Raw genomic sequence first — 19582 nt, forward strand, 5'->3', positions numbered from 1 at the left:
TCTGCATCTTTTATTCATCAGTACACGTATGGTCAAGACACATAAAAATAAACAAAAATCAACATACCCGACGAACACTCTATGTATTCAGCATAGTACATAGATGATTGTTTATCCCTATATATATCCATGAAAGAGGCGGGTTTTTTTGAATTGCACTTCGGTACATGTGTTTTTTTAGAATAATATTCAGCACTGAATATATTCTAATTATTTATAATTCAATAATAGGATAAAGTCTTTATAAGAATTTATCAAGTAGTTAGCGTCCCTCTTAGCGTGAGGCATTATTGTATAGTAATGCCCTTATATAAATTAATAAATATATTTATAGGGATAAATGATGGGTTTTTCCCCCCTTGTGAGGTTTTTTCACGCTAACTACTTGATAAATTCTTAGAAAGACTTTATCCTATTATTGAATTATACACACACACACACACACACACACACACAGACACACACACACATACACACACACACATTAGAAAAAAAAGACAACAAAACCAAAGCATGATGAGTATCTCAAGTCATTTATGATAATTTAATTAGAGTAAGGTTAATTTGAAGTCTTACAGCTGTTTCTGGATTATCCCATACTCACTTTATCTCCTATGACGGAATACCCAGTGTCTGGGGAATTAGGACAAATGTTTGGGGTTATGTGATCATGAAAATTTTCAGCCATCCATTCCTGTGTTACTAGAGCCATGTGTGATAGTGCAGAGTCTTACTGAAACACATATGGCCTCCCATTGCATTCACTGTCTATCCATGGCTTAACAATTGTTTCCAGGACCTCAATGTAGGCAGCAGTGTTAACTCTAAGGCCTTGTGGAAAGAAGTAAGGAGGCATCACATGTCCTTCATTGCTGACAACCCCTAAAATCATGACAGTTGCAGGACATTTTGTATGCATAACACTTGGAACTTCATAAGAGTCTGCACATAGCCATCTGTCATTTCTTCTGTTAACCTTTTGATCTTGATCAAAGTTTATCTTGTTTGAGAAAAACCAAAACAAATCTTCTTCTGCTGGATGTTTCAGTTTGTAGTGATTTTGTTTTGCTTTTTCTGACAAACTGACCTTTCCTCATCATATAAGACTTATATCCGATGTCTTCATGGACAACATTTTTGACTGTTCCTTCTGACACATGGAGATCTTTTGCAATTGACCTCATGGACTTTCTGGGATTGTAATCAACGGTCTGTTGAACTTGCTGGATAAATTCAACACAGAGTTTCATATCAGGAATCTTATAACACAGATGGCATGGGTTGGACGATTTGATATGGAGCTGGCCAGCTGTTCAGACTCTAATCATTTGTCATGGCATGGTTTCTACAGCTGGATGCCCTTCCTAATGCCAATCACTTAATAGAATGTGCTGAGTGCTTTTTATGTGTCACTGGCATGGGTATATTTACACAGCACTGACACAGAGCATTTACATAGGACTGTCATGGGGGCATTTTCACAACGATTTTACTTAGCTTAATGCATCATATACCACAAATTGCCACATATCCTGGTCCACTTTCATTTCTTTAGTAAGGCTCAGCATCCAAAGATCCTTTCTCACCATTCTGTCCCATGTCCACCTGAATCTACCCCTTCCACAGGTTCCTTCCACAATAAGAGCTCAGTACTTCTTTATGCAGCTGTCCTCATCCATATGCATCACATGACCATACCAGCATTGTCTTCTCTCTTGCACACAACATCTGATACCTCTTATATCCAGTTTTCCTCTTAATTATTTACAATCTGTCATGCATGCACACTGACATTACCCATCCAGTGGAGCATGCTAGCTTCATTTCTTTCAAGCCTTCACATGTCCTCTGTAGTCAAAACCCATGTTTCACTGCCATATAACATAGCTGTACATATACATGCATCATACAATCTGCCTCTCACTCTGAGGGAGAGGCCTTCAGTTACCAACAAAGGTAGAAACTCTCTGAACTTTGCCCAGCCTGTTCTTATTTTAGTAACTACACTTTCAGAACTTCCTCCTCCACTGCTAACTTGGACTCCTAGGTAACAGAAGATATCTACTACTTCTAATGATCCCCTTGAGCATTTGAAGGAGTCTATTGTCATTGCATTTTTAGTGTTTATTGTACCTGTACATTTGCCACACACAACGACTATATTTTCTATATACTCTATTAAACTTCCTGTGATACAACTACACCTCCTACATGTCCAAAGCTAGTACCGAGTACAACATATGGAGTTTCTACCAATACCCTTCTTACATATCAAGCAGGTTCATCTCCCAGAAGGGGCTTGTGACTTGTCTGTTTTCCTATGTACTAGGACTTTGGTTTTCACTAAATTAATTCTAAGGCCCAGGCTTTACTTCCACACCTGAAATTTCTTGTCAAGGTCAGGTAGTGATTCAGCTATAAGAGCTAGGTCATCAGCATAGAGGAGCGCCCAGGGACAGTCCATCTTGAATTCCTCTGTTAAGGCCTGGAAGACTAAGATAAACAAGACGGGGTTGAGAACTGAGCCTTGGTGAACTCCTACCTGTACACTGAATTCATTGCTATACTTGTTGCCAACCTTCACCGTAATGGCAGCATCCTTGTACATGGCTCGCATAGCTCTCACTAACCATTCATCAATCCCTAGCTTTCGCGTTGACCCCAGACAAGGGAGCAGAGGACCCAGTCAAAAGCTTTCTCTATGTTTGCAAAAGCCATATATAAAAGTTTATTTTGGCTAAATACTTCTCCTGCAGTTGCCGAACCAGGAATATAACATCAGTCATACCCCCACCTGGTACAAATCTAAACTGCATTTCATTTACATTACTCTCTTCCGAATTAATTGAGTTATGTCCCTTACTGTGACTTTCATCACCTGGTCCAGCAATTTGATGCATCTGTAATTATTTCTGTCTAAGTCATCACCTTTGCCTTTGTAGCAGTTGACTATAATGCTGCTACACCAATTGTTGGGTTTGACTTCCTTGTGGATAACCTGATTAACTTTACAGGTGACTAGGCCATATCCTACTCCACCAGATATTTACAATTAATGTGTAATGTCATAATAAGAAACACAAAAATACACGCTCTCATATATACATTATCATCATCATTACCATCATCATTTAACATCCGCTTTCCACGCTGGCATGGGTTGGACGATTTGACTGAGGACTGGCGAATCAGATGGCTGCACCAGGCTCCAATCTGATCTGGCAGAGTTTCTACAGCTGGATGCCCTTCCTAATGCCAACCACTCCAATATACGCATATTCATGCCTTCCTGTATGCATGCATATATACATACATACATCTCTTACAACAAGGCAATATTCCTCTAGGCATTCACAGTACTATTTGGGATACTTGACTGCTCTGTAGAGAAAATCTACCTCATACACTTTAAAACTTGCTGGATCATGACCTCAACTGGAAACCTCCATAGAGATAGGGATATCAATAACTCAGGATAGATGAAGGAAATAGTGGCTTGAGATCAATGCAGACAGCCTTTGAATATCATGTAGTCTCTCTCAGACAGCAACTGTTAAACAACAGTTCTTGGTCATATTCTCTTCTATTGGTGGTCTTATTCAAAGGAGATATTTGCGAAGTGTTGTATTACTATTGAATACTGTCCTGATGTCATATATCTCTTTTCTTCATAATTGGAGTGGAGAGTATACTTTTGGGGTAGTTGTTGCTTGATAGATTGTTACTGAGCTTGATCATTTCTTCGTGGTGGGTGTCACAATTGCTACTTATATTCATTGCTCGAAGTTTTAGGCACTGAGCAATCCCTCTCTTTACACTGTATGGATGGTGGGAGTTGAAGTTGAGATATCGTCCAGTGAAGGTCAGCTTGCGGTATACAGATGTCCTAAATCCATACTTGGTTTGTGTTATTAATACGTCCAGGAATGCTAGCAGATTGTCCTTTTCTTTTTCCATTGTGAACTGTATGGATGGCTTTATTGAGTTCACATGATCTAACAGCATTTGGACATCTTCCTGGTAGGGCCAGAGTATGAAGGTGTCATTAACATATCGCAGCCACAGGGTTGGTTTTAGTGGTGTTGATCCTAAAGCCAAATTCTCAAAGTATTCCATGTATATATTGGTTATTATCGGTGATAATGGTGAACCCATAGCTAGACCCTCTTTTTGTCGATATATATCAGTGTCCATACTGAAGTAGGTAGTTTCTACACAGACGGTCAACATTTCCATCAAGTTTCTTAGTGGTTTACTAGTGCGTTCTTTTAGATGGGTGTCCGTCATTAGTTTTTCTTGAATCACCAATAGTGCGTCACCAGTTGGGACTTTGGTGAACAGACTTATCACATCTAGACTCACCATCTGGTTGGATTCAGTGGGGGTGTCCTTGATCAATTCTGTGAAGTGGGTGGAATTCTTAGCGCTCGTGATACCCATCACAAAGAAATAATCAAGCTCAGTAACAATCTATTAAGCAACAATATTGGTGGGACAGACACACACATGCACGTACGTGCACACACACACACACACATGATAGTCTTTCAGTTTCCTTCTACCAAATCCACTCACAAAGCTTTGGTCGGCCCAAGGCAGTGGGACTGAACCTGGAACCATGTGGTTGGGAAGCAAGCTACTTACCACACAGCCACACCTATGTATATATTATAAATATAAATATTTAAAAAATGGAACAAAAATGCAATAGAGGACAATAAAACATCCGGACAGATAGATGGTACAAAGACAGACAAGAAAAATAACAAATAGAGGGACAGAAAAAATAAGGACGGGTTATTTGTGGCCTTCTTTGATCAGTCAAGTTTCCTCATGGTCCTTGCAGGTTTGGGCAGTTACACTTGGGACTGTTTGAATCTGGTTGCCCCGCCAAAAATCTAAGTTAAGAGCATTAGATTTTTTTTTTGTAAGAAAGCAAGCAAATGTGTATGACAACAAAGACAAATAACGGAGAACATGTTACACAATTACAAATACAAACAACAAGAATATAACAAGTGTCTTTTGACTAATGAAGACAAATCAAATTGAGCTGGTGTATATAGAGTGAAAGCCTTGAGGCAGGAACACAGGAGATGGACATAAGAGATGTTTGCAGTTGGCAGTCAAGCCAAGAAAGAAAGATCATGGCTGGCCAAACACCGGTCATGTGGATGGAGGAGAGAGGGGTAGGGGTCAGAAGGATGGGAAAGAGAGAAAAAAGAGAAAGGTACAAAGGAGATAAACGAGGTGGAAAAGTAGGAATTAAAGAGAGGACCAAGAAATGTGTGAGAGGGGGAGCAAGAAAAAAAAGGAAGAAAGTATGAAGGTACCAAAAGACAGACTAAGAGAATCATACAAAACTTTAGACATATACCAGTTATACTATCTAATGTCCCATTGCAATTTCAACGGTTACACTTTCCTATCCATGAGCATTAATAAAAGTCGAGGCCAAACACTAAAAGTTGCTGGATTGCAACTTCAACAGCCATGCTTTTCACATGGCATCACGTGTGGGAGCAAAAGCAAATCTTTTTGCTTATGCACCATAAAATAAAACTAAAAACATTGTTTATAAAGAAATATTCACTCTTAATGCAACATCAATACTTCAATAACTTAATTTCCCATTACTATCATTACATTCAAGAATGACTAAATTACCTATTTCAATGAACTGTATTATATAATTGCCATTACTGTATTGATAAATATAATAAAAAATAAAACTCACTATTGTCATATAATAAACAAACAGAAGTTCATGTATGAAGTTCATCTCTTTTCTACTTAAATTATTATATGAGATCAATGCTTTCGAGAGATCATTCAGCTGAACTGTTTGCAGAGTAGCTTTTGAAACTTGGTGAAGGGAGAATTCTAATTAGTGAAGAACAGTTTCTTACACTCAATGCAATATATAATTCAACTGATTCCGTTGATGATTTGCTGTATGAAACCTTTCCTAATCTTCTTCATAGTTACAACAATACAGATTACATCGGTGACAGAGCTATCCTGGCTCCAAAAAAATGTTCCTCTACATACCATTAATTGACAGTGTTGTTGATGATCAGGATTGTGTCAACTACTCCATCGAATTCTTTAACTCACTAGAACCACCAGGTACAGCTCTTCATTGTCTTCAGTTGAAAAAGGGGACTCCTATTTTGCTATTACATATTTTGTCTCAACCAAAATAATGCAATGGTACAAGATGGTGTACAAACTTCATTGATCCAAACATTTTACTGTTAGTAGTAAAAGCTTATGTACCCTGAAATAAGACAAAAAACATTGTTTATAAAGAAATATTCTTAATGCAACATGAATACTTCAATAACTTCATTTACCATTACTATCATTACATTCAAGAATGAATAAATTACTTATTTCAATGAAATGTATTATGTAATTGTCATTACTGTATTGATAAATATCATAAAATAACACATACATTCACTTATCATTATCATGCAATAAACAATCAGAACTTTGTGTATAAAACAATCTTTATTCTACTTCAGTTATTACATGTTTTTCTCTTATGAAAATATTATATCATTGCCATTACTGTATAGATAAATAAAATAACACATACAACTCACTTATTATTGTCATATCATAAACAAACATAGGTTCATGTATGATATTGATCTTCTACTTCAATTCTTACATGATTTTCTCTTCTAAAGATACACACAAACAGGAGGAGTAAATTATACATTGTTTTTGGACATTTTTTTCTTATCTGATATCAGTTGACAGGCATGAATATGAGAGCAATCTTTTTCTTCAATTTTATCTGTGTCATTTTGTAGATTTATAATCCTCTGACGTTCTCCTGCTACTGCCTGTAGAGTTAAATTTGGTCCTGTTCTAATTTTGCTTATATCCAGGAATTGTACATCTACATTTTTGCTTGCATTAAGTCCTTGAATAAAAATTAAACCCATGAACATGTCCGGGGTCAACTCATCCAATTTGAATTTCTTACACACTCTGTTAACCACTCCGGCATAGGTGATGAAATCTTCATCTTTTTTGACCAAATTTAAACATTACCAGCAAGTTTTGAACAGGGAACTTCTTTCATTGAAAATTTTCAATAAAAAATTGTTTCATCAAAACAAATCTCACCTGGTTTCTTTGGTACCCAGTAAGCCAAGCTTTTTTTGCTGAAAATCTTTGATAGAATATTCACCATTTCTTCAAAACAGACTTCACCCAGTTCCTTTGACAATATGTAATTGCAATATTTCTCATGCTTGGCTGGTACCAACTTTCTCAACAAAAGTCAAATTTTTTTTCTTGTCTTGCCAGTTGCAGAATTCTCTCTAAAAATTTCCTCATATTTTCTAAAGTAAGCAGAGAAGGTAGTACCCTCCTCTGGGTTATAAGCAAACTCTCCGATTGAATTTGTGACAGTGTCAGGGGTGAACAAACTAGATGTAATTTCTGTTTTCTTCTGTATCAGTTACACTAAGAGTTGGTGTTGCTTCTGAAATTCCAACAACTGTTGTTGTTGTTTTTGTAATTCAATTATTGAAGCTAGTAAATCTTCCATGTACAAGCAAAAATTGGTCCAGCACAAGCTTCGAACAATCTCATTGCCAGAAATGTTATGACATAGGTATAAACGTCTGGTGTAAAATGGTATTACACTAATAAATAGTTGGTTGTGGTTATCTAAAAATAGCATATATTATTCTGCAATAGGTTAACACAGAATGCACTCCATACTACTCAAACATAGGTACAATACTCAGAATTCACTGTTAAACAAACATATGTCGTAGGTTAACTGGGGAAATAGGTTTGTGTGTGGAAGGTCTACAATTACAATAAACACTAAAAATGTACAGAAAATAGACTCCATCACATGCCACTGGGGTAAGCTAGAGGTGACCAAGTCAGTAGGAGAGGTGGATGCTCTGAGAGCGTAGCTGTGAAGATAAGAATAGTCTGGGTAAAGTTCAGAGAGCTCCTACTTCTGTTGGCAACAAAGAGCCTCTTCCTCAAAGTGAAAGGCAGGCTGTGTGATGCCTGTGTGCAAACAGCTATGCTACATGGCTGAGAAACATGAGCTGTGACCACCGAGAACATGTGTAAGCTTGAAAGAAATGAAGCTAGTATGCTAGTATGCTTTGCTGGATGTGCAATGTCAGTGTGCATGTACAACAAAGTGTAAGCATCTTAAAAGAAAAGTTGGGCATAAGAGGCATTAGGAATGGCATGCAAGAGAGATGACTGTGCTTGATTGGTCATGTAATGCATATGGACTAGGACTGCTGTGTAAAGAAGTGCCAATCTCTAACTGTGGAGGGAACCTGTGGAAGAGGTAGGACCCAGGAAAACATGGGATGAAGTGGTGAAACACAATCTTCGAACATTGGGCCTCACAGAGGCAATGACTAGTGATATGCTGTACTTGAGAAGACCTGTCATGCCAAATGAAATAGTAGCCGTGACTGATGCTTGTGTCATGTAACTGACACCTGTGTTGGTGGCACGTAAAAACTACCTGTTGAATGTTGGGCCTTACAGAGGCAATGTGGCTGATGCTGGTGTCACAGAGTAAATGTGGCTGATGCCAGTGGCACATAAAAAGTACCCTTTGAGTGTTTGGCCTCATGGAGGCAATGACAAATGACCGAGACCTTTGGCAACATGCTGTGCTTGAAAAGAAGACCCATCAAGCCAACTACTTGTGACAGATACTGGATCATGCAACAGACAACCATGCTGATGGCACATAAAAGCACCCATTGCACTCTCGACATTAGGAAGGGTATCCAGCCATAGAAACCATACCAAATCAAATTGGAGTCTGGTGCAGCTTCTCAGCTTGTCAGCCCTGGTCAAACCGTCCAGCCCATGCCAGCATGGACAATGGACATTAAATGTTGAATAATAATAATAATAATGATGATTATTATAACAATGATCTATATTGATTGACTGTATATACCTAGGAACAAAGGAGGAAGAAGCCTCATAGGATGCAAGATCTATGTGGTCAACAAGATGAACAATCTGGGATGGTTCATCTAACAGCTTGTCACTGTTAGAAATAACAACACAATACCTACTGAAAATATGATGCACCCAAAAACACTTAAGAAGCAAGATGAAGAACAAAGAATAAACAACTGGAAAATGAAAACTGTATGGGCAATATCTCAGAGAAATTGAAGGGTAAGACAAGACCAACATCTGGAGGTGGCTGAAAGAATGCACTGAGATATTGATTTGCAGACTAATTACACCAAGCTCCAAATAGCTAAGAGCAGTGACTTGCCCTTTTGTAGAATGTGTGACAACAAAAACAAAACAATCTCGCATGTGAGTGACTGTAGCAAACTGGTCCAAAAGCACTACAAAAGGAGGCATAATAACATGGAAGAATGTTACTGGGAACAATGAATGTAAAATTCTGTGAGATGTTACAATCCAGTGTGACTCCCTAACTGATGCTCAAAGACCAGACATTGTTGTGGTAGATAAAAGGAGAAAACTAAGCTCATAAATATTGCCATACTTGTGGATGCATGCATAGGTGACAGAGAGTTGGAAAAGGTGGAAAAGTATAAATTACTAAAAGACAAAATTGCAAGAATGTGGGCAATGAGGAGAGTAACTGTCATCCCAGTAGTTGTAGTGGCACTCAGAGCTCTAGGCACCTAGTTTGAGAAATATGTTGGAAAAATTGGAATTGTCATGAGAGCAGAGCATGCCCAAAAACTGCTCTACTGGGGATAGCTAGAATTTTGAGAATGATATGTGTGTTGAGTATCTTCCACGATACTTAACATCCAAGTATCAAGTCTTATAATTTGTGGAACGAGACCCTGTGAGACTTCAGACAACAAGTTGCTGTTTGCTCTCACTGAATCAAGAGCGCAAGTAAGAATGTGAGCTCTGAGAAGTAAAATGTAGTAACAACAACAGCAACAATGATAATATTTCAAATGTGAAACCTGAAAACAGAAACAATCCCTATGATAATAGGTGCTTTGGGAGTAATAAAGTATATATATATATATATATATATATATATATATATATATATATATATATATATATATATATATATATATATATATATATATATATATATATATATATATATATATATATATATATATATATATATATATATATATATATATATATATAGGGCAGGCATGGTTGTGCGGTAAGAAGTTTACTTCCCAACTGCGTGACATTAGGTTCTGTCCCACTGCATGGTACCTTGGATTTGGTCAACAGAAACTGAAAGAAGGCTGTCGTATACATGTTTGTGTGTATGTGTGTACATGTGAGTGTATACACACACACGAAACAAGTAAAAGATAAAAGACAAGTACATAACCAAAACCCTAGGACTTACATATATGCATACCATATATGAAATAGTACTAACAGGCACAATATATGTATTAGATTAATGACAGGGAGGGCATCCAGATGTAAAATTCCTGTCATACTAAAATATTTGTGTAACACATGCTAGCGTAGAAAGATGGGTATGTAAAAGGCATATGAAATACTGAATTAAAAGTTTTATAGTAATGGTTTAGATATGTTGAAACACCTTCCAGATATGATCAATGAAAAAACACTTATTGTAATGTTTTTTGACGTAGTGAATATCTGTACAAACATCTGCCTGCAATAAAAGAATTGTGGTGTTATGGGCTGTGACGAGCTATGTGTTGAGGTGGAGAGGGGTGAGGCAAACAGAGGTGAAGCCAAACCGGAAGGGTCAGATCGGAAGTCGGCGACACGCGGTCGAAGGCTAGCACGTGGGGCCAGTGAGAAAACAGCGACGTTACGAGAAAGACGTGTTCTGATTAGGAGCGATCGTGTACCCCGCTGCGGTCGGCAAGGTAAGGTCCAACGCTTCATTCTGTCCTTTTGCTTCTTGTTGTCTTCTTCCTCCATCGCACCACAAGCTATTTCGGCCCATAAAAAAAAAAAATTATGAGTGTAGTCACGATTGCTAGTGACACAAGCCGTTTTGCGGCGACACGGACGTAGTCGCATGGCTAAAGAAGATGAAGCTAGTCGCGAAGCTCCAGGGAATATGCGACTTGGCAAGTTTTCTACCGCTCTACTTAGATGGTCCGGCGTTGGCGCTATTTTTAGAGATGGAAGAGAGGGACCAAGTTAGCGCGAAGAAGATGGAGGCCTTCGCAGAAGGGATGTTCGAGGCGTACGCTCGCCTGGGGAGAGCGAGGTGGACCGGCGAACAGGTTGACGTGTTTGCCAACGAACTTAGGAGGTTGGCTAGACTGGCGGGGTACGAGGGAGAATCGCTGGATCAAACGGTAAAGTTGGCGTTTGTGACTGGATTTCCTGACCACCTGTCGGTTGAATTGCAGAAACTGCCGGACGTGAGTACCATGCCCATGGCGGATATAATATCGAGAGCTCGTATGTTAGTTTCCTGTCGTAGGTCGTCACCGCTGGTAGCAGTGGCGACAGCAAAAGGTGGCCGGCCAAGGAGTGGCGGAGAGGGGTCGAACAAGGAACGTGCGCGTCCGTTCAAAGGTCAGTGTTTCCGGTGTCAGGGCCCGCACATGGTGCGAGACTGTAAGTTACCTAAGCCTGAGGTCATCTGCTACCGTTATCGTGAAACGGGGCATATAGCCACCGAATGTCTGCAGGGAAACGGTCTAAGGGAGGCTACTGCGCCAGCGGTCTCCCTTTCAGATCATTAACGGCGCAAATTTTTCTACCCGTTGTTGATGTGCTAGTGGATGGGAAGATGTCGTGTGCCCTTGTGGACACGGGCTGTACAACGACCCTGATGACTCCGGGAGTGGAGAAAGCAGTGTGAGGGCAGTCGACGGAAGAGAGGTACGCTGTGAAGGCATTACTGACGTGCAGATTGAGGTGCAGGGAGCAAAGCTAACGCTGCAAGCAATTGTAGTTGGCCGCTTGGTGGATGAGATTGACGTCTTGGTGGCGTTAGGGTTGCAGGAGATGAGGTCACGTTCGGAAGCATGGGGGCATCGTGCGCCGTGAGTCGGGACCGCCAGGGAGAGCAGAGCCCCATCGAGGACAGCGCCACTTACACCATCGAAGACAACGATTTTCAGGCGGCGTTTGATGGTCGGAGGTGGACGATAGAGTGGCGATGGAAGGACGAGTCCCCACTGCTAAAGAACAGGGTGAGCTGCTACCAGCATACGTTGAAAGGTCACGCCGACGTCGAGTTCGACGAGGAGGTAGAGAGATGGATCAAGGAAGGAGTCCTTGTCCCGTGGAAAGAGGAGGTGGTGAGTGGAGTGCTGCCTCTGATGGCGGTGGTGCAGCCGACGAAAAGAAAAGTCAGACCGGTGCTGGACTTTAGGGAGCTGAACGACCATATATCGTGCCACACGGGAGGCGAGGCAACGGACGTTTGTGGTGAGACGTTACGTGTGTGGAGACAGTCGACCAAGGCAGCGACGATCGTCGACTTCAAGTCGGCATATTTGCAGCTCCGTGTGAGTGACAAGCTGTGGCGATACCAGCTGGTGCGGTACAAGGGCCGGACGTACTGTTTAACCAGGCTGGGTTTCGGGCTGAATTCTGCTCTGAAAATTATGGCGATGGTGCTCAAATCCGTCCTAGGGAAAGAGGAGAGGATAAGGAAGGCCACCAGTTCCTACATCGACGTCATTTTGGTTGACGAGACTGTAGTGCCAGCCATCGAGGTAGTGAGACACCTGGAGAGGTTCGGGCTGATTGCGAAGCCGCCTGAGTCGATGGTGGGGGGAGCTGCGCTGGGACTGAAGCTACAAAAAGACAGATCGGGCGAGCTGGTGTTCCGGAGAGGAAACGAGATCCCTGAACTGGGCACCAGCGTGAGTAAGCGGGAACTGTTTTCGGTGTGCGGGAAGCTGGTGGGACATTACCCGGTTGCAGGATGGCTTCGGACAGCATGTAGCTTCATCAAGAGACGAGCCGAAGGAGCAAAGTGGAATGACAAAGTTGGGGAGAAAACGACCGACATGATGCAGGAAGTCTTGGTCAGAGTAAGAGCAGAGGATCCAGTGAGGGGCAGTTGGTATGTTCCCAAATCAACGAGTGGGATCGTTTGGTGTGACGCCAGTAGCATCGCAATAGGGGTCGTCTTGGAAATGGGAGGCACCGTGGTGGAAGATGCAGCCTGGCTCAGGAAAATGGATGACTGCAACCATATCAACGTGGCGGAGTTGGATGCCGTGCTGAAGGGGGTGAACCTGGCCTTGAAGTGGGGGTTGTGCACCATCGAGATTAGAACCGATTCGGCCACTGTGCTTGGTTGGGTGACGACAGTCCTCACCGATGAGCGGAGGGTGCGAACCAAAGGGGCTGTGGAGATGCTGGTAAAGCGCCGATTGGGAATATTGCGGGAGCTAACCGCTGAGTTCGATCTGGAGCTGAGCATAATCTTTGTGCTTTCCGAAAAGAACAGGGCAGACGTCCTAACCAGGGTAAAGCGAGCTTGGTTGCAGGTGCCAGAGGATGCGGAGCGGGCTGTGGCTGCAGTATGCTGTCTGAGTGACTCGGATTTGAGGAGACTGCATACCATGCATCACATGGGAGTGGACAGGACGTTGTTCCTCGACAGGAAAGTTGACTCCGAGGTAACGAGCGGAGCGTGCAGAGAGTGGTTAGCAGCTGTGACAGGTGCCAGTCTATTGACCCTGCTCCTGGCGTACATGAGGCCCACAACTGGAAACGACTGGCAGTGGACGTAACACACTACCGGCAGGGGACGTACCTCTCAATGGTTGACTGTGGACCGGGGCGGATGGCCATATGGAGGGAGATGAAGAGGGGGACTGCAGAGGAAATCGCAGGAGTGTTAAATGGGATATTCCTGGAACGAGGCCCCGTGGATGAGCTGCTGCTGGATAATGGCAATGCATTTCGCTCAGAGGCGCTGAAAGAAATGCTTGACAGGTGGCAGGTCAGCCGCTTCTTCAGGGCGGCATACCGGCCAAGTGGAAATGGAGTGGTGGAAAGGCATCATCGTACCATCAAGACCATGGCAGAGAGGGGTCGCATTTCGCCAATCGAGGCCGTATTTTGGTACAATATGTCGCCCAGGTCAGGACAGGCTGAGGAGTCGGTGCCATACAGGGCAATATTCAGGTACGAGTGGAGGCACCCGTGTATTGCATCAATGCGACTCCGGGGAGAAGAAGAGCACGCCTTCGTGCAGATCGGGGAAGAAGTTTGGGTAAAACCCCCAAATGCACGGTGCACATCACAATGGGGGAAAAGAACTATAACCTCCATCAATTCGAAGAACAACGTCTCAGTCGATGGTATGCCACGCCATGTTTTGGATGTGCGGAAGATTGTCAGTGCTTCAGAGGATGGAACCAGCTGCAGTGGGCAGGATGATGAAGACAGCAGCAGTAGGCAAGATGATGAAGGCTGCGCGCCAGGAACTCAGAACAGTCCCGGGGTCGCACAGCGACCACAGAGGGAGTGGTACCCTCCTCCCTGGTTAGCTGATTATGAAACCAATTAAGGTAGTTCGGGAGCGAGGAGTGAGTGGGAGAGCCGGTTGAATGATCTATAGATCAGGGTGTTATGGGCTGTGACGAGCTATGTGTTGAGGTGGAGAGGGGTGAGGCAAACAGAGGTGAAGCCAAACCGGAAGGGTCAGATCGGAAGTCGGCGACATGTGGTCGAAGGCTAGCACGTGGGGCCAGTGAGAAAACAGCGACGTTACGAGAAAGACGTGTTCTGATTAGGAGCGATCGTGTACCCCGCTGTGGTCGGCAAGGTAAGGTCCAACGCTTCATTCTGTCCTTTTGCTTCTTGTTGTCTTCTTCCTCCATCGCACCACAAGAATAATAAAATTCTGGCAGAAGATTTATGCAGAAGAATTTGAAGAAAAAGAATTGATAATTGAATGATTCAGATTTATTTCCCAAAAATAATTATTTTATGTTTGATGTCAACTTTTACTGATAAAAAACTCCAGAACTACAATGGAAAACAAACTAATTCCAGTCAATGCAAATTTTGTTTTGATGTACTTGGTAATTATTGTAGTGAAACCTCTCTCTCGGCCATTCAATCATAAATGATAACGAAGCTGCTAACATCTAGCCTTCGGTTACCTTGGACCCTTGTATCCATCATCCTGATTGGTTCTTATTTTTGCGCGGCTATTGTCCCCATGTTCTGCTTGCTAAGGGGGCATTACGTCCAATCGTGGCTTCAGCTAAAGTCACATGAGATAGAGTTTTACTGGGTTTCTGGTGAGCCCTCTTTCGCCTATAAATAAGCCCGATCCAACGATGGCAGTTGTCTTTGATTCTAGATCTCTCACAAGTCTGGTCACTGACCACACATGTCTTCGATTCTAGATCTCTCACAGGTCTGGTCGTTGACCACACACATACAGAACACAGCTACAGCCAGTTCCAGCTCTGACGTCTTCACCACCAATGTACTGTCTACCATTGTTGTCGCCAGCAACACCAACATCAACAAAAGCGGTTTTATCTCGACGCTGTTGAGTGGATTGTTTCCACTCACGAATAACAGTCAGAACTAACCAGCCAGAATATACTATACCAGGTAAACCATGTCACAGCATTTGACGCTCTACACACATTGTTTGATACTCACAGCTCTGCTACTTGGCCACAACTTCCTGCGTATGAACATTCTAAATCTTGAGTAACTTTAATACGAACTGGTTTTTCTCTATCTCAGTGTTTTAAGACCTTTTACAGTCTATGTTACAGGCACTCTTACTATGTTCTGTTTCCTCTCATTCACACGCACACATGTACACTCACATATTGTATACACACTATTGCTTATATGACTGTCCGTCATTTCACATTGTTGTATACCTTCTCTTGTACACAAAGGCCTGATTTATCTACTGTCTTAATTTTATATGTCGCATGCACGCACACACAGACAAACAGTTTCACTTTGTTAATAAATTTATTCTCATTATATATCTAACGGTTGAGTTTGTCCTAAGTTCTTTTACTGGCACAATGGCTCGTATCTCTCTTACGACGAGCCTTCTATATATATATATATATATATATATTTTATTTTGTGTTCGACCGTGCGACATGGTAAAAAGGAGCCTTTACCATCTACGTCGCCATCTCCTTTGGTTCGCACAGTCGAAGTATTACATTATTAATTATGATCACTATGAAAACACAGAAACTCATTCTTTCAATATATAGAATAAAAAAGCAGGAAAGATTTTTAGAGGATTCCTTTATCCCTTTGAATGATTGCATAAGTTGGTTGCCAACCAAAGCTGTTATAACCATCCAGTTATATTGCCAAATACTCTGTCATGCCAGGATGTAGCAAGCTATGTAGAAGTAAGGGTCAGCAACGAAAAGGTATTAAATTCTGTGGAAACAGGGCACTAAGGAGATGTTTTTATATATGTAATAAAAATGTATGGGAGTCTATTTCTGGTGACTATCTATCAAGCAAGACAATCAGTTGTCATGCAGCATTTACAACACTAGAAAAGGAGAGATGGTATATTGTACATGTGCTTTTCATGAGTGGGCAGGATGTCAGACCCAATCTATGTAGTGTGTGAATGTATGTATGCATTTATGCAAGTTAATACTGCACTACATTAAGCTTTATTAATTATGAGAAAACCTTCAATAACATTCAGGTGTTCTTGACATTCTTTATGATCAAGGAATACATGAAACTGATATACAGAGTCCAAGAAAAATCTTCTATAAGATTTCACACTGAAATGGAAAGTATCTACATAACAGAAAGAGGATTAAGACAAAGGTGTATAATATTACCCAAATTCTTGAATGTTGCACTAGAAAGCATATTTAGATAACTGGTATGTAAAGACATAAATATAAATGACACTTATGAACTGAAACAACTGTTAAATCAACTGAACAGTGAAAGTAAGAGGACAGGACTAAAATATATGGAGAAACATAAGTCATGTTAATCAGTTATGCAACAAATGAAGTCATCAAAGTCCACCCATGGCACTGTAATTGTTTCTAACATGGGCACAAAAACTGACATTTGTGGGAGTGGAATAGTCAATTATATTAACCCCAGACCTTGACTGGTACTTTACTTTAACAACCTTGGAAGGATGAAAAGCAAACCTGACCTTAGCCGGTTTTGAACTGAGAATGTAAAGAGTTGGAAGAAATACAAGATATTTCCTCTGATACTTCAATAATTTTGACAGCCCACTGCTCTCTACCCTTCACACTCTAATGATAACTAACAGCTGGCAAAATGGAATTTAGCTACTTTGAATCAAAGCACACTATCCAGTCGTGCTTTTGGTAAATACAGTGACACAAACAGAAGAAAGATGCCACTATATCTGTAGCATTGAATATTTAGCTTATGTATCATACCATCAAAAATTTATGAAACAGAAAAATAGGCAGTGACTAAAAACATAATGTTGATATTGGTTTATTGGATTGTCTTCCTTGATGCAAGATGAACATGAGTTATTACTATTGGTGTAGCAGAGAGAGTCTTAGAATAAAAACAACAGTTGTAACATTCATTTTAATGGCAAAGCAAAGATGTATAATGTATCAACTTAGAAGCTCACAGTAGCAGCAATTATCCTTGATTCTAGTGTAATGTGAAATATTATTTCTAGTGCTGTTGTACACACCTGTTCAATGATGAATTTTAGATACCAACTTTAGAATTGTCTAATGAAGTGTCATACACAGAATGGGAGCAAGATTTAGAAATCTGGTTAAAAACTAAATATGAGCCTACTGTATTCTTATCATTGTCTCTTAACATACATGAATGTTTAAGCAATCTGAAGATCCATAGACTAAAACTTTTTACAGACAAGCTTAATAAAGTTTACTTTCATGATGAGAATACAAGAGCATAGATGACTCGTCTTTTAAAGAATTCTATTCTTACAAAAGACCTGCAGGCACAAGTTTGAATGACTTTTTCATCTAGAATGAATTTCATTATGATAAGCTATTGCAATTCATAATTTCTTTACTATAAGGTGTCCAAACATTTTTTTATATTTAATGTTATTGATGTATCAAAAGAAGATGAAAAGTGAACACATACCACATGTTCTCATTTAACTTATGAAGACATGAAAGGCATGTTCAAGAAGGTATTTAGAGATATTTCATCAAATGAATGTATTGTACCAGATGTGAAATATAAACCGGGTATGTCTGATAGAAGAAGACAGTACTGACAATATTATTTATAGAGAGAGATGCAATTATCAGTCTTATGGTGTTTAGTCAAATCCTACAGACAATGATGGCAAGATCATGACATGTTTTAAGTTTAAATCTAGAGATGCTTGGTATGGCAATGTTACATTCTACAAAATAATCCTGTTTAGAAGTGTTTAGAAAATGTGACAGAAGTTTCTTCTTTGGTTATAGAGTGGCAGTAAAGTTTAGGAATATAGTCAAGTTTCCAGTTATAATAGGTGTCAAAGTTTATATTGAAGCTAACATTGGTTTATCTTATTTATCTCTTTCCTTAAGCCATAGATCTACAAAAACTGGTGGAATGGTGTGACTTTAAAAAAAATGATTGTATTTGGATTTGGTGTAGATCTGTAAAACCGAAAAAACACATTGTCTGATTACTATTGTCTTCCTTTTACTAACATGCTGCTCGAAAATTGCAATATTCCAAACATTGTATTATATCTACATGTAATAAAAATGTGAAACAGTGCTTCACATCAGAGAGGAGGAGGAAAGCTGAGAAACTGCACCACCAGTTTGCTGGTGTCCTTCCTTAGAGAAAAACCTTCAAGAATTATGAATTTTTAGAACTAGTTAAATAAATCTGTGACTCTTTTTAGATTTATGACAAGTTTAAAAGACCTCCACTAAGTCCAGTGGTGAGATTGCCCCAGGAGAATAAATTTAATGACACAGTTTGTCTTAATCTGAAGGAGCACATTTACAATAATTCCTGATTTATTGATGTCGTTACTAGATACCCTGCATCCAGATTAATTAAAACAAGGAAAATCTTCTGGGAGGGTCATGGTGGCCAAGTCTTCAGTACCTCCTCCATAGGGTCCTATCAGAAACAACTATCATTAGACTTCCCTGCTTGTTTTCCAAATGTGACTGACTGAATCTATGGATATTATCTAATCATATTGTTGTTGGTCTACCCTTAAGTCTCTTGCTAGTTGGCTTGGTTTGAAGAATCCATTTTGTGATTCTTTCTGTAACATTCTATTCATATGTTCATAGTACTGAAACTGTGCCTCCTCAATGTGGAGAAGTAGCGGTTCAACTGTAAAGATGCTCTAATCTCAGAGCTATGCATCTTATTGATATGAGGGTTTTTCTTTGGAAAATCCCCAAATCAATTGGCCACCTGCATATTTTATTTTGAAACTCCTGATTGTTTTTAATTGGTGTGTTTAACAACAATTACTGCCAGCAGAGGAATGAAAAACTAAACCTTCAATCTGTACTACTGCTGAAGTTAATCTATTTAGTAGTGACCGTGTGGAGTTTCACAGCTTGATAGCTGTTGAAGTAATTCAGAAAACATTAGAAGA

Source organism: Octopus bimaculoides, chromosome 16 (assembly GCF_046866305.1).
Source record: "Octopus bimaculoides isolate indiv1 chromosome 16, ASM4686630v1, whole genome shotgun sequence".
Classification (NCBI taxonomy): domain Eukaryota; kingdom Metazoa; phylum Mollusca; class Cephalopoda; order Octopoda; family Octopodidae; genus Octopus; species Octopus bimaculoides.